The sequence below is a fragment of the Protopterus annectens genome, chromosome 8.part0 (assembly GCF_019279795.1).
Source record: "Protopterus annectens isolate FY-2018-M chromosome 8.part0, PAN1.0, whole genome shotgun sequence".
NCBI classification, from domain to species: domain Eukaryota; kingdom Metazoa; phylum Chordata; order Ceratodontiformes; family Protopteridae; genus Protopterus; species Protopterus annectens.
In genome coordinates, this window is record NC_056741.1 from 1,771,027,895 (window position 1) to 1,771,045,807 (window position 17,913).

The 17,913-nt window shown below is 30.6% G+C and overlaps 1 protein-coding gene across 1 annotated transcript in view; it reads left to right on the plus strand.

The window, feature by feature from the left end:
- LOC122808562 (cytochrome P450 2F2-like) overlaps positions 1–17,913 on the plus strand; it is a 1,017,871-nt gene that overhangs the window by 253,288 nt on the left and 746,670 nt on the right. The window lies entirely within an intron of this gene.

Consider the following 17,913-nt stretch of genomic DNA (forward strand, 5'->3'; position numbering starts at 1 on the left):
CAAACATAAACAATGGAGACTTCAGGAGTATTATTTATGTCTAAAAAATGTTTTACTTCTGAAAGTATATATTCTTTATAGTCTTTTAGTTGAGTTAAGTATGCTGGTATCCTTTTGATCTGAACATTATGAGTATTTTTTATCATGAATTCAAAAACAATTGAATTATGATCAGATATAGGACATGAAATGATTTTGGAATTAATTAAATCTGTTACCATCTGGTTAGAAATAAAGACCCTATCTATTTTGAATAAGTTTTGTATCTGTTAGAAAAAAGGTGTATGGTAATGATTTTGAATCTATCTGATTATTAATATCATTCAAATGATAAGAATTAGCAAAATCATTTAAATGTTTTGCATTAGATGTAATTCTTCTTTTCCCTATAGTGGTAGTATCACTTTCATGTAGTATACAATTAAAGTCACCAGCTAAAATAATATCTCCTATAGAGAATGATATGATCTTATCAAGATGATGTTTCACTGTATTAATACCAATTCCAGGTATCCAATATACATTAATTAAAGTGTAAGTCTTCCCATTAATTTGTATTGTAACCATACAAAACATTCCTTTGTGGGGCGTGGCCAAGGATGAACACAGGATAGCAGCAGATTTCTTCAGCTCCACCAATTTCATTACATTGACAGGAATTAATTACTTAAAAAATTAATTCTTGAAGTAATTTTCTTTCTAAATATGTTTGTTTTGTATAGTTCTTGAACTATATCTAAAAAAAGAGAAAGGAAATCTTAATAATATTCCTGTCAGAAATTACTTTGGAAATTTTCCTGTCAGTTTATCAGTCTGAAATGAGTTGCAGTAAGACAAATTCTCAAGACTCCAGCATCAAGAAAGAACTTCAGTCTCTGATAATTATAGTCCAGCAACTTACTGCTAAGATGGATAAAATGGATACTAAAATAGGCACTTTCATAGAAAAAACTACAAAACAAATAGACTTGTTACATATGGACCTGCACCAACAGAAGATCCAGATGACAGACATAGAAGAAGCTGTGAATGACATGGAAAATAAAATACAAGAACAGGAAATCAACATTGAGTTTCTGCTGAAACAAAATACACATTTACAAACAAAGCTGGATGACCTGGAAAATAGATCTAGGCGCAATAACATTAGGATTTTTGGACTGCCAGAAAATATTGAAGGTAACAATATTACTTCTTTTTTAACAACATGGCTCCCTAAAACTTTAGATTTACCAGAAGCATTCTCTTTTGGTATCAAAAGAGCACATAGATCTATAGCTAATACTAACTCTAACAAAACTATCCTAGATCAGTTATAGTTAGATTTCTATCATCTTTGATAAAGAGATGGTTCTTAAATCTGCTTGGGCTAAAGCTCCTGTTAAGTTTAATGAGACAACTGTGCATTTTGACAATGACTATTCTTCCATGGTAATTGCTAAAAGAAAAGTTTTTCTGCCACTAATAAGGGAGCTTAAAAAGCACAGTTTAAAACATACCTTCTGTTTCCTGCCAAGCTTAAAATCTTCCTTCCTGATGGTCCTAAGGTCTTCGATGATTTAGACTCTGCTTTACTGTTTGTCAAAGAAAAAGGATTTTGGATAAAATAGAAGAAATGGAATGGGCTAGTTCTTCATTAAAGAGATTGGCAACTGAAGCTTCCTGGAAGACTTCAGAGAAGAAGAAGAGACTAAAAAACAAATGATTTGTTATATGTTTTTTTCTCTCTCATCATTTTAGTTCATTATTAATCTTTTGAATATAGTTCCTGCATTTCCAGAAAGCCACAAATATTTTGGAAAAGATTTAATCAAAGTTATTCTCTATGTGCAAAGAAATGTTTTGTTTCATAACCAGTCAAAATGCCTGAGGATTTAATGGCAGGCTGTGACTCGATTTGTTTTTCTTTCTGAAAAAAGTAAGGTTAGTAATTTGATACATTTTTTTATCTTTACCTTTTTTTCCTTCTTCTTTTATTATTTTCTTTGTTTAAACAATGACATTCTATTTAGATTATGTAGTGGGTAAAGGGTGGGGAGGGCAGGAGAGGACAGTAATGAAAATATCATTAATAGAATAATAACATATTTATTTCTTGTAAAAGTTTATAAGTTCTTCAAATGCTATTTCTAATTATACTTTCCTGATTATACTGCTTATGCTTGTTTGTAAATAATCTGTCATGCTTTAACTAATAATAATCAGAACTAAATAAGAGTAAATAATATGTTTTATTTTTAACTCTATTAATATAAACAGTAAGTAACATTCCATTGTATATACTTCTTACAGCTTTCTCTTACATTTTTTTATTTCTGCCTCACTCCCTTTTATTTTCTACTCTCTTTTCTTTTCTTTATTAATATATAGAAATGCTTTTGACTGTGTGGGCACAGTGAATAATAGGATTTGTATGAAAATTGAGTTGGGAGAAGAATGCTGAGTTTTATTACTTGTTGGTAATTTTGAGTTTAATTTCACTTGCATAGAGGCTGTGATGATCTGTGGAATACATTGTGGAGGTTCTGTCATGTTTAGATGCATTTAAACTGCTAAATGAATGTTTGTCACTAGTTTTAATAAGTTTCCGCCAAAATGTTAAGAGAGACAATCTGGGATGTGGGCTGTCTTATGCACAATGTCCTTGAGTTACCTCAGAATCTTCAAATCACAGAATTCTCACAGAGAAACTGAAAGCAGTTAGTATAAACATTGACAAGGTTATCACACTGACACACCACAGATTCAGGAAAATACTCTGTTCATAAAATATGTCAGTTATAATGAGTTTAAATGATGTAGTTTCTTGTAGTAAGTAAATGTCTTATTTTAGAAGGCATAAAAATGAAACATTTATTTAAATGTTTTTGAAAATCTACTTAACAGCAGCATAATAATCTGTGTTAAAAATTTGTGTTCCAAACATATACTTTACTATAACTCATTTAATTCATCTGATTGACAAACATAAATAATCTTATAACTCTATTCTGGAAGAAATGTCATGTGATATATTTTAAAGCAGTAGGTTAGCATGATTGTAAAATCTGGTTACCAATATGTGTTTGCTGTGCATTATTTTGTATAAAGCAGACAGATTTATTCTAGGGACAGCAAGTAGGACAGTGCTCTACAAAGGCACAACTCAGTGAGATCAGATATATATATATGTGTGTGTGTGTGTGTGTGTGTGTGTGTGTGTGTGTGTGTGTGTGTGTGTGTATGTATGTGTGTGTGTGTGTGTGTGAGTGTGATGGCTTTTTTTTCTGAGAATCTGCATAACTATCTAATATGATTTATAATAATTTCTATGAATACAATATTTTACTCTATTGACAAAATGAATGTTTGCCACAAGTTTTAATAAGTTTCCCGCCAAAATGTTAAGGGAGACAATCTGGGATGTGGGCTGTCTCATGCATAGTGTCCATGAGTTTCCTCAGAAGCTTCACTCACAGAATTTTCACAGAGAAACTGAAAGCAGTTAGTATAAACATTGACAAGGTTATCACACTGACACACCACAGATTCAGGAAAAATACTCTATTCATAAAATATGTCAGTTATGATGAGTTTAGATGATGTAGTTTCTTGTAGCAAGTAAATATCTTATTTTAGAAGGCATAGAAAATGAAACATTTATTTAAATGTTTTTGAAAATCTACTTAACAGTAGCATAATAATCTGTGTTAAAAACTTGTGTCCCAAACATATACTTTACTATAACTCATTTAATTCATCTGATTGACAAGCATAAATAATCTTATAACTCTATTCTGGAAGAAATGTCATGTGATATATTTTAAAGCAGTAGGTTAGCATGATTGTAAAATCTGGTTACTAATATGTGTTTGCTGTGCATTATTTTGTATAAAGCAGACAGATTTATTCTAGGGACAGCAAGTAGGATTGTGCTCTACAAAGACACAACTCAGTGAGATCAGATATATATATATATATATATATATATATATATATATATATATATATATATATATATATATATGTGTATGTGTGTGTGTGTGTGTGTGTGTGTGTGTGTGTGTGTGTGTGTGTATGTATATATGTGTATGTGTATATGTATGTGTGTGTGTGTGTGTGTGTGAGTGGATGTGTGTGTGTGTATATGTGTGTGTGTATATGTATGTGTGTGTGTCTGTGTTTATGTGTGTGATGGCTTTTTTTTTTTTTTTAGGTAATAACGCAGGTGTTTCTGAGAATCTGCATAACTATGCAATATGATTTATAATAATTTTTATGAATACAATATTTTACTCTATTGACAATAATGAGTTTAAGTAAATGCTCATATACAAACAATTCAAGATTTTTTGGAAGCTGTTGATAGAATTCACATGACAGAAAATAGATGCATCTTAATGCATGTAATGTCTGAATCATATTAGCCAAAGTTTTTGATTTAAATGAATGTTAGAACATAATTTTCTCTCCTCTTGATTTCTAACATTAAGATTATTTGAATGCTATTAGAATACAAGTGTTATATATTACATAGATCTATATAATAGTATGAACAGTTTTAAAAAAAAAAAAAAAAAAAAAAAAGTTTATTTTAGTTTATATGATGCTGTTTTACCAAATGTGTAGTTTTGTCTTGATAGATAATTGAATTGAAAACTGTTAACCTCAGTTAAATATAACTAGTATTAAATTGATAAGGTGGTAGCTGAGGTACTGCTGCTTAGGGTAGGGGTTAACTTGAGTAGTAAATACTGCTCTAAGTTGGAGTTTTCAACTCCAGGCGGGATGCAAGGTTTAATCCTTACATTATTTTCACTTGTTCATTGTTATATGTATATAGTTTTGACATCCACAATATATTTTGTACACTCATTGTCACTACAAACAAAATTGAATCCTATACAAAATCCCATAAGAGATTTAATAAATACAGCTATATTTAAAGGTACACCTAAAAGAGGAGATGTAACATTATTTATCTGGTTATTTGTTATTTCGATCATAAGATTCTTGAGTTTTAAAAATGCCAAATGACATCTTTAAAAGGAATTTCTTTAAACATTAATGGATTGAATAATCCGTGTAAAAGGGCAAGCCTAATAAGATACATTAATCTACACAAGGCCAATCTAGTCTTCCTGCAAGAAACCCATCTCTTGAAAAAATATATTGATAAACTAGCCACTAATAAGTATACAGTATTGGTTAGTTCAGAGCACACTCAGAAAAAAAGAGGAGTGGCTATTTTATGGAATAAAAGTATGCCCATTCCTAAAACCATTAAGTCTTATCAGGATGACAAAGGAATGTTTTGTATGGTTACAATACAAATTAATGGGAAGACTTACACTTTAATTAATGTATATTGGATACCTGGAATTGGTATTAATACAGTGAAACATCATATTGATAAGATCATATCATTCTCTATAGGGGATATTATTTTAGCTGGTGATTTTAATTGTATACTACATGAAAGTGATACTACCACTATAAAGAAAAGAAGAATTACATCTAATGCAAAACATTTAAATGATTTTGCTAATTCTTATCATTTGAATGATATTAATAATCAGATAGAGTCAAAATCATTACCATACACCTTTTTTCTAACAGATACAAAACTTATTCAAAAATAGATAGGGTCTTTATTTCTAACCAGATGGTAACAGATTTAATTAATTCCAAAATCATTTCATGTCCTATATCTGATCATAACTCAATTGTTTTTGTATTCATGATAAAAATACTCATAATGTTCAGATCAAAAGGATACCAGCATACTTAACTCAGCTAAAAGACTATAAAGAATATATACTTTCAGAAGTACAACATTTTCTAGACATAAATAATACTCCTGAAGTCTCCATTGTCTATGTTTGGGATGCCTTAAAATCATATCTATATGGACAAAGTATCAGATGGTATAATAACAAAAGGAAATCTTGGGATAAGGAATTGTTAGATATTCAAAGTAAACTGGACTCTTATAAGCATAATAATAAAGAAAATATTATGGACAAGAAAGTTATTGAAGAAATAAACAAACTAAATGAGAAATACAAAGAAATTTTAACTCATAAAGTTAAAATAACTTTAGAGAATACAAGTTTTGTCTTATTCAATAAGCCCCAAATACTTACATAGACTTAAAAATAAAACAAAAGATTGAATAAACAAAACCATATCAAAGAAATCTTTTCTCTAAGGAAAAAGAAGAATGTTTCTAGTATACCAGAAATACTGGACGAATTTAGAAATCACTTTCACAAGATTAACCATAACAACATTAACATGGAACCTAAAGATAAAATAAAGGAGTTTATAACCACAAACATGAATAAAAAGCTTAATAAACAACAGATTAAACTATTGGACAAGAGTATTTCAAATACAGAAGTTATTACACAAATAAATAAGCTTAAATCAAACAAAGCACCGGGTAATGATGGTATTATACCAGAGATATATAAAATCCTTTCTAAAACTACATATTCATTAATACATAAGGTTTTTATCCTGGCCCAAACTGAGTTAATAACCCCCCCATCTTGGCAATATACATTTATTTCACCAATTTTAAAACCTAATAAAGATCCAACTAGATGTTCTTCATATCGACCCATCTCATTACTTAATGTTGATTATAAAATGTTTATGAGTATTTTGCTGATAGATTGAAGACAATTATCCCGGCATTATAGACATAGATCAGATGGGCTTCATTGTAAATAGAAATACTTTTGATAATATAAGAAGAACTTTAACATTAATTGATTTTGCAAATAGGAAAAAGAAAGATTTAACACTTATTAGTCTTGATATAGGTTCAGCATTTGATTCAGTAAGTTGGGACTATCTGTTTACCTTACTGAAATGCACAAATTTCTCTGATGCATTTGTAAATTTAATTGAGCATTTATACAAAGGAACGCTGGCTTATATTAAGGTAGGAGCATATGTTTCACAAAAATACCCATTCTTAAAGGTACAAAGCAAGGATGTCCACTTTCTCCACTATTATTCACTTTAGTAATGGAGCCTTGACTAATTTGATTAGAAACAGTACTGACATAGAGGGTTTTGAAATAGAAGGAAATACAACATCAAAATTCAACTTTTGCAGATGATGTTCTAATTACATCAGCAGGATCTAATTCTTCTATGCAGTCTTTATTTGATAAAATGATGAATTTTAAAAGTATTTCTGGTTTAATATTCAATGAAGAAAAAACTAAAATACTACCTATATATACACGAAAAAATACTCTCATTAGAGATTTTACTAAATATGTACCCAACTCAGGTCAGATAACTTATTTAGGTATAATGCTATCTAAAGATATTAAATCTATTATATATAATAACTATAATACCTGTTTTCTTAATATACAAAATCTTTTTAATACCTGGAATAATATGTTTTTTACTATGGAGGAGAGACTTACAATTATTAAAATGATAATATTCCCCAAGATGTTATACTTAATACAATCAATAATACTTTCACCTACAAAAATAACTATCAAGAAACTGAATACACTAATGTTAAATTTCTTATGGGCACCTAATAGACCTAGGATTGCATTAAAGAAACATACTAATAGCTGGTCTCAAGGGGTATTTCTTTTCCAGACTTTAATTTATATATTATCTCTTCTATTATAAAAGTTATTACTTTATTAATAGATCGGTCATATGTCGCAAAATGGAAAGATTATTGGGAGCTAATTAGTATGCACTTCATGAAAATCTCCTTAACACATAAAAATATGATTATAAATAACTCCATGTTGTGGTTGCTAAAGGAATTTTGTACTTCACCTATTTCACCTAAACATATGGTCTGTTACCCATTAAATATTATTATTAGTTATCATAACTTTATATTCATGCACCCTAAGTATAGGGAATGGAATTTTATTGTATTCCTATAATTTATACTCAGGGTATGCTTATGTCATCTACTTCTGAAGGAGCTCATTTAGCTATAGATAATAATCTAAAGTACTGGTATCAGCTGATATCTGATAATAAAGTTAAAATCTAGATTTCTTAAAACAAGAATTTGATCTAAGAGAAACTTGCTGGTTAGAGGTTCAGATCTTTAGACAACATCTCATTGATAGAATAGATCTAATGTCTATAACAGTTAAAGAATCTATTCCAAAACTGATTGATTACTTGATAATAAATTTACAGCATAAAGTTTCTGATAAAGGTAAACTTTCATATATACATAAAATTATCAGACAAGAAACCTTTTACAATGTAGATTCATACTGGAATTATTTCACCTCTATTAATGGGGACCCACCAACTCAACAAGATAAACAATATATATTGGAATCTGCTTATAGAACTACATCTTCCATTGTCTGGAGACTTTATACATGGAAATTTTTACATAGATCTTTTTATACACCTTTGATGATGAATAAAATTAATAATAAAGATAATCTATGTAAGAGATGTAATGTAGAAATTAATGCTGACTGGGCTCATATGTTTTATGACTGTATGAAGTTGAAGGAATACTGGAAGTCAATTAATGAATTTTTGCAGGCTCTTTTTACAGATAATTTCATTATTTCTAAGTCTCTTATATTATTCAACACACCTGTACCTCAATGTCTTAAAAAGATTAAGCTTCCCTTGTTATGGTCTATCCTAGCAGTGGCTTGGAAAATAATAACTAGAAATTGGATTTCAGATACACCTCCTTCGTTCAATGAATTTAAAAATGTTATGAATATAATGTGTCATATGGAAATAAGCACAATTAGAATGAGAACAACTAGAAAAACATCACATTTTATTGTATGGGATAATTTACAAAATTTGTTAAAAAAATTCTAATTTCAATAGCACAGTATTTTAGTTTAATTAATTGATCTGATTGTAGTGGATGTCTTTGTAAATACTTTAGTTGTTTTGTTGAATATTATAATAATACCTATTTTTAATTATTTGTATAAAATTGTTATGATATTTCTCTTATATGTTAAAACAATAAACTTGTTTTGAAAAAAAAAAAAAAAAAAAAAAAAAAACATTCCTTTGTCATCCTGATAAGACTTAATGGTTTTAGGAATGGGCATACTTTTATTCCATAAAATAGCCACTCCTCTTTTTTTCTGAGTGTGCTCTGAACTAACCAATACTGTATATTTGTTTGTGGCTAGTTTATCAATATCTTTTTTCAAGAGATGGGTTTCTTGCAGGAAGACTAAGTTGGCCTTATGTAAATTAATGTATCTTATTAGGCTTGCCCTTTTACATGGATTATTCAATCCATTAATGTTTAAAGAAATTCCTTTTAAAGATGTCATTTGGCATTTTTAAAACTTAAGAATCTTATGATCAAAATAAATAACAAGATAAGTAATGTTACATCTCCTCCTTTAGGTGTACCTTTAAATATAGCTGTATTTATTGAATCTCTTATGGGATTTCGTATAGGATTCAATTTTGTTTGTAGTGACAATGAATGTACAAAATATATTGTGGATGTCAAAACTATATACAAATAACAATGAACAAGTGAAAATAATGTAAGGATTAAACCTTGCATCCAGCCTGGAGTTATAAACTCCAACTTAGAGTAGTATTTACCACTCAAGTTAACCCCCTACCCTAAGCAGCAGTACATCAGCTACCACCTTATCAATTTAATACTAGTTATATTTAACTGATGTTAACAGTTTTCAATTCAATTATCTAGCAAGACAAGACTACATATTTGGTAAAACAGCATCATATAAACTAAAATAAACTTTTTTTTTTTTTTTTTTTTTTTTTTTTTTTTAAAAACTTTTCATACTACTATATACATCCATGTAATATAAAACACTTGCATTCAAATAGCATTCAAATAATCTTGATGTTAGAAATCAAGAGGAGAGAAAAATAAGTTCTAACATTCATTTAAATCAACAACTTTGGCTAATATGATTCAGACATTACATATATTAAGATGCATCTATTTTCTGTGTAAATGCAATTAACGGCTTCCAAAAAAAACCTTGAATTGCTTGTATATGAGCATTTACTCAAACTCATTATTATCAATAGAATAAAATATTGTATTCATAGAAATTGTTATAAATCATACTGCATAGTTATGCGGATTCTCAGAAACACTTATATACATATATACATACACACACACACACACACACACACACACACACACACACACACACACACACACACACATATATATATATATATATATATATATATATACATATACACACACACACACACACATATATATATATATATATATATATATATATACACATACACACACACACACATACACATACACACACACACACATATATATATATATATATATATATATATATATATATATATATATATACATACATACACACACACACACACACATACACATATACATATATATATACATATGCATACACACACACACACACACACACACACACACACACACACACACACACACACACACACATACACACACACACACACACACACACACACACACACACACACACACACACACACACACACACACACACATATATATATATATATATAATCTCACTGAGTTGTGTCTTTACTTAGCACTATCTTACTTGCTGTCCCTATAATAAATCTGTCTGCTTTATACAAAATAATGCACAGCAAACACATTTTAGTAACCAGATTTTGCAACCATGCTATACTACTGCTTTAAAATATATCACATGACAATTTCTTCCAATATAGAGTTATAAAATTATTTATGCTTGTCAATCAGATGAATTAAATGAGTTATAGTAATGTATATGTTTGGAACATAAGTTTTTAACACCGATTATTAAGCTGGTGTTAAGTAGATTTTCAAAAACACTTGAATAAATGTTTCATTTTCTATGCCTTCTAAAATAAGACATTTACTTACTACAAGAAACTGTATCATTTAAATTCATTATAACTGACATATTTTATGAATTATAACATAGATATTTAAGTAATCATATAAAATAACTCACATTTAGATGTTAAAGAGTTTATTTTCCTTCACATAGTCGCATTTGTATCATTTCTATTTCTTGGTAGAGTGTCATTCCTGAATCTGTGATGTATCAGTGTGATATCTAGGTCAAAGGTAAGACTAGCTGCTTTCAGCTTCTCTGTGAGAATTCTGAGAGTTGAAGCTTTTGAAGTAGCTCATGGACACTGTGCATGAGACGGCCCACATCCCAGATTGTCTCTCTTAACATTTTGGCAGGAAACTTATTAAAAACTAGTGACAAACATTCATTTAGCAGTGTAAATGCATCTAAACATGACAAAACCTTCACAATGTATTTTACAGGTTATTACAGTTTCTATGTAAGTGAAATTAAGCCCAAAATTATTAATAAGTAATAAAACTCAATATTTTTGTCCCAACTCAATTTTTATGCAAATCTTATTATTTACCGTGTCTATATGATCAAAAGCATTTCTATATATTAATAAAGAAAAGAAAAAGAGAGTAGAAAGTAAAAGGGTGTAAGGCATAAATAAAAAAATGTAAGAGAAATCTATAAGAAGTATATACAATGGAATATTACTTACTGTTTATATTAATAGAGTTAAAAATTAAACATATTATTTACTATTATTTAGTTCTAATTATTATTAGTTAAAGCATGACAGATTATTTACAAACAAGCATAAGCAGTGTAATCAAAAAAGTATAATTAGGAATAGCATTTGAAGAACATATAAACTTTTTACAAGGAATAAATATGCTATTATTCTATTAATCATATTTTCATTACTCTTCTCTCCCTGCCCTCCCCCACCCTTTACCCACTACATAATCTAAATAGAATGTCATTGTTTAAACAAAGAAAAAAAGAAAAGAAGAAGAAAAAAAAAGATAAAGAAAAAAAATGTATCAAATTACTGACCTTACTTCTCCTTTTCAGAAAGAGAAACCAGTTGAATCACAACTTGCCATTAAATCTCCAGGTATTTTGACTAGTTATGAAACAAAACATTTCTTTGCACACAGAGAATAACTTTGAATAAATCTTTTTCAAAATATTTGTTGCTTCTTGGAAATGCAGGAACTATATTTTAAAAGATTAATAATGAAATAAAATGATGAGAGAAAAAAAAACATAGAACAAATCATTTGTTTTTTAGTCTCTTCTTCTTCTCTGAAGTCTTCCAGGAAGTTTCAGTTGCCAGTCTCTTTAATGAAGGACTAGCCCATTCCATTTCTTCTATTTTATCCAAAATCTTATTTTTTTGATAAACAGTAAAGCAGAGTCTAAGTCATCGAAAATTTTAGGACCATCAGGAAGGAAGATTTTAAGCTTGGCAGGAAACAGAAGGTATGTTTTAAACTGTGCTTTTTTAAGCTCCCTTATTAGTGGCAGAACAACTTTTCTTTTAGCTATTACCATGGAAGAATAGTCATTGTCAAAACGCACAGTTGTCTCATTAATCTTAACAGGAGCTTTAGCCCAAGCAGATTTAAGAACCATCTCTTTATAAAAAGATGATAGAAATCTAACTATAACTGATCTAGAATAGTTTTTGTTAGAGTTAGTATTAGCTATAGATCTATGTGCTCTTTTGATACCAAAAGAGAATGCTTCTGGTAAGTCTAAAGTTTTAGGGAGCCATGTTGTTAAAAAAGAAGTAATATTGTTACCTTCAATATTTTCTGGCAGTCCAAAAATCCTAATGTTATTGCGCCTAGATCTATTTTCCAGGTCATCCAGCTTTGTTTGTAAATGTGTATTTTGTTTCAGCAGAAACTCAATGTTGATTTCCTCTTCTTGTATTCTATTTTCCATGTCATTCACAGCTTCTTCTATGCCTGTCATCTGGATCTTCTGTTGTTGCAGGTCTATATGTGGTTTTAGGAACCTGTAAGGCGTTCCTTTGTTGGAAATGTCTATAAAAATATACATACACTTTTTTAAGGGAGGTTGATTAATGGTTGAATGATGTTAAAGTATGTGTTTTATTTTAATTATTCTATTTTTGTAAAATGAAAGCTTATTGTTTTCAGCTTGGCTGTTGCTAAGGATATGACATCATGATATACCTTTTTAAAAGTGATTTGGCGCTCTTTTGTGTTTGTCTGAAGAAGCTTCTACTTTGGTCAGGAGCGAAAACGTTTTTATTAAAATACGTTTACGAATTATTTTGGGTCCTGAGTGATTGGATTTGCTTTGCTCTGCCTTACTGCAGGTCTATATGTAACAAGTCTATTTGTTTTGTAGTTTTTTCTATGAAGGTGTCTATTTTAGTATCCATTTTATCCATCTTAGCAGTAAGTTGCTGGATTATAATTATCAGAGACTGAAGTTATTTCTTGATGCTGGAGTCTTGAGAATTTGTCTTACTGGAACTCATTTCAGACTGATAAACTGACAGCAAAATTTCCAAAGTGATTTCTGACAGGAATATTGTTAAGATTTCCTTTCTTTTTTAGATATAGTTCAAGAACTATATAAAACAAACATATTTAGAAAGAAAATTACTTCAAAAATTAATTTTTTAAGTAATTAATTCCTGTCAGTGTAATGAAATTGGTGGAGCTGAAGAAATCTGCTGCTATCCTGTGTTCATCCTTGGCCACGCCCCCGTTATACTAAGTCTATGACTAATTTTAAAGTGAAGATTGTTATAAGACACATAATTATAACACCCATAGAAAAAAATCTACAATAAATCAAAACCAGATACTGCATACGACTATGTTAGGGCAACCTCCATTGGCATGTGTTACCATGCTGTTAGCCCAACAAAGGTAAACACCAATGAGATGGATTTATATGCTGTGTAACCTACTATAGTGTCCTGTATGTCTATAGTTGTGTCTTTTAGGGTAAAGTCATCATGGAGCACCGAAACATTGCCCTTTTTTTGTCACAGAAAGCCCTTTACTTGGGTGACTCCACAGTCCCAGGTTAGGTCCTGATACTTTTAGATGTACAGGGTGAAGCATCACTTCCTACACAGTGGTAGTGGTTGCCCACAGCAGGCATGTGAATCACACCCAGTATGTAAGCCCCCCAGATGCATCATCACTGCCACAGAGCAGACATTTATTACATGGGCCACATCTATCAAAAGATGTCTACAAGGTTTTTCTGTAATTATATCATTATGCTAATTTCCTTACCTCCATTACATGCTGACTAATATGCTGTTTGGAGTTCCTATTCTGGAGAATTAAACCAGAAGTGTTATACTTTTATGTTTGTATTTAGAATAAAATCATATTTTTAACTAAAAAAGTACTATTAAAGGTACATGTTAATATCATCACTGGACTACCATAAAACTGCAATGGAATTGGTAAAAAACTGTAAATAGTGCTACATTTTTGATATTTGTATTTTTGATATTTGTATTTCTATAATGTTGACTTTTATGTGAAGCTTTTCTCACTGGGCCTCCACTGAAAATGGGCTCACCTAGGCTCAGTGGACTTTCCTGGTAAACAAATGTAATACATAATAAATAAATAAACTAGCTAACTGGTCTTCCAAATGTTTTATTTCCCAGTTTAACTGGATTAAGTAGTTATTTCATTAAATTATTCAGTGGTACTCTAATAACAACCAAAGAAAGCAGATTTTTCTCTGTATGGCTTTAGTTCTGCTTGGAATTAAAAGAAATAAGACGGCACTTTACAGTACTGCCACTAGCTTTTAGCATGAGAGTCAAATAAAGCAGTGGTTCTTAAAACTATACCCTTTTATAGTTTACCACCTTATTCAAAATATCTTATTTTATAGATTCACATGTGCTCATCAACATTATATATGACGTTCCCAAATGCAGTCCCAAAAGCTGAAAATATCTTAAATAAAAGGGAAGATTTTTTTAATCTGATCAACCTTAGCATATGTACAGTCCATTTTGCACTAATTTCAGAGACTGCTATGTTTCTTTTGCAAAAGTATATTGAGACCAGAGATTATTAGTTCTTAGTATATACATGAACCAATAAAAAAGAAGAAACAGTGTATCACTCCGAACCAGAACAACTCAGAAAAAATGGCACTGGGAAGGAGAAAAACACTTCAAATCCATGGAGGAAAATCCACTCATCTTTATTAAATAGAACAAGTCATAAATGCTTAACAAAATCACCACATATTTGCCTATTAATACTAGACTTCATCAGATGCACAAATAAGTGAAAGAAACCCCCTCTTATATAATTGAGCAATGCAATTAAACAATTAAACAATAAAACATGCAAATGCACCCCTAATGAATATTCATGTAAAGGCAATAAAACATTCCATAATCTGCATAAACGACTAATAAACCAAACTATCTTGTACCAAGTCTAAACAGTTGTAGGATGTTCTTCCAAACAAACTTATAATATTAAAATAAAATAAAAAAACAAGTACAAATGTATATGAAGATATTTTCTGATGGATATTAAAGGCTAAAAGAACATTGTCAAAAATAGTTCCAGTTCTCCATCTATTGGTAAAAGCCATTTTTACAATGATATTAATCACTATAAACATTGTCCTATTATCAAAAATTGATACCAATAAGATAAATCCATAAAAAGGTAAAACATATTAAATTCCAAGGGGAACAGCTTATTTTTCAAACTGTACAATGCTCACAGATTATTATAAGTTAGCTGCTCTAAGTTTGAGTACTTGCAATGTAACTTGCCACCACAGCTCCCTATACTATTTTTTTTCCTCCCAAGGCCCTCCATAAACATCTTTTTTAACCTCTTCCAGTACGAAAAATATAAACTTTGTTTAAATAGAGTATTATTGTCATTAATAGTAATTAGTACGAATGTCATAATAATGCTCATAAATTATTTTCTTAAGCTTGTGCTCTGTTTTACACACATAAAATGCTTTGCAATGATAAACCTTCAGAGTCGCTATTGGAAAAACATCTACCCTCAATTGTTCTATCCCTGCTGGGAAGAAAATCACTCTCGTTATGTCAAATATAGCAACATTGGACACAAACCCCACATTTATATGTGCCCTTCCTTTTGGCCTGGATCCCTAATATGTAGTCTTTATGCTTTTCAAGTAAATTGTTCAAATTCTGAACCTTCTTATAGATAACTTTGCAAATGATGCATAATTGTATTAGCCATCTAGGAAGAGAAATGCATTTTTCATTCTACTTACACATGGATGACATTTGTATCTTTTGGACAGGTTCAATGGACTAACTAAAATAATTAATTTCTTATATAGGTGAAACTACCACATTTTTAAATTTCACCTACAACTACTCTTATGACATGTTAAAATATTTGGATGTAGCGATCTACAAAAAAGGGAAGGGTTTTAAATCTAGAATTCACAGGAAAGAAACCTATTTGAATTGCTATTTACATTTCACAAGTGCCCATCCATTTGTTCAGAAAAAAAGTATTCTGAAAGGACAATTTGTTAGAGCTAGCTGAATGACTTCGACAGATCTTGATTTTGAGGATGAATGTAGAACATTGGACAATCTTTTTAGAGAGAGAGGTTATCCTGCTGTTTTGATTCAGGATGTTAAATGTGAAGTAGCAGAGGGGGAAAGGACAAATTTAAACCCACACTTGGTGAAAATATGCCAGGTAATGTTTCTATGGGTAATGATGACATCAATCAGAAGGAAGTATACAACAGGGCCTTTGTTACAGAATATAATGGAAATGTGTTTAAGGTTAAAAACATTCTTCAAATGGAATGGGAAAGGTTTTTAGGGTTGACAGATATTGTGGCTATCCTTAAGCACTCAGTTAAAGTTATCTATAAGAAGGCTCAGAATTTGAAAAAATTTACTTGAAAAGCATAAAGACTACAGATTAGGGAGCCAGGCCAAAAGGAAGGGCACATATAAATGTAGGGCCTGTACCCAGTGTTGCTGTATTTGGCATAAAGAGAGTGTTTTTCTTCCCAGCAGGGATAGAACAATTGAGGGTAGATGTTTTCCAGTTGTAACTCTCAAGGCTTAGTATACCTTGTTCTTTGTGATCATTGAGATGCCTTTTATGTGGGTAAGACAGAGTGCAAGTTTAAGAAAAGAATTTATGAGCATTATTATGACATCTGTACTAATAATGACAATAATGCTCTATTTAAAAACACTAAGGCATGTCTAAATGCAAGTTTTATATTTTTCATACTAGAAGAGGTTAAAAAAGATGCTTATAAAGGGCCTTGGGAGAAAAAAATTAAGTGTAGGGAGCTGTGGTGGCAAGCTACATTGCAAGCCAACGTGCCTCCTGGTCTTAGTGATAACATCTCCTTAGCTCTACTTCTCAAACTTAGAGCAGCTAAATTATAATAACCTGTGAGCATTGTACAGTTTGAAAAATAAGCTGTTCCCCTTGGAATTTAACATTTTTTCCCTTTTTATGTCTTCATCTTATTGGTATCAATTTTTGATCATAGTACAATGTTTTTAGTGATTAATCTTCTTCTTCTTTCAGCTTTTCCAGGTTAGGGGTTGCCACAGCAGATCACCTCTTTCCATTTCTTCCTGTCCTCTGCATCTTGCTCTGTCACACCAGCCACCTGCATGTCCTCTCTAACCACATCCATAAACCTTATCTTAGGCCTTCCTATTTTCCTCTTACCTGGCAGCTTCATCCTTAGCATCCTTTTCCCAATATACCCAGCATCCCTCCTCAGCACATGTCCAAACCAACGTAATCTTGCCTCTCTGGCTTTGTCTCCAAACTGTCCAACCTGGGCTGACCCTCTAATATACTTATTCCTAATCCTGTCTACCCTCGTCACACCCAGTGGAAATCTTAACATCTTTAATTCTGCCACATCCAGCTCTGACTCCTGCCTTTTTGTCAATGCCACTGTCTCCAACCCATATAACATAGCTGGTCTTACTACCCTTTTGTAGACCTTCCTTTGCACTCTTACTGGTACT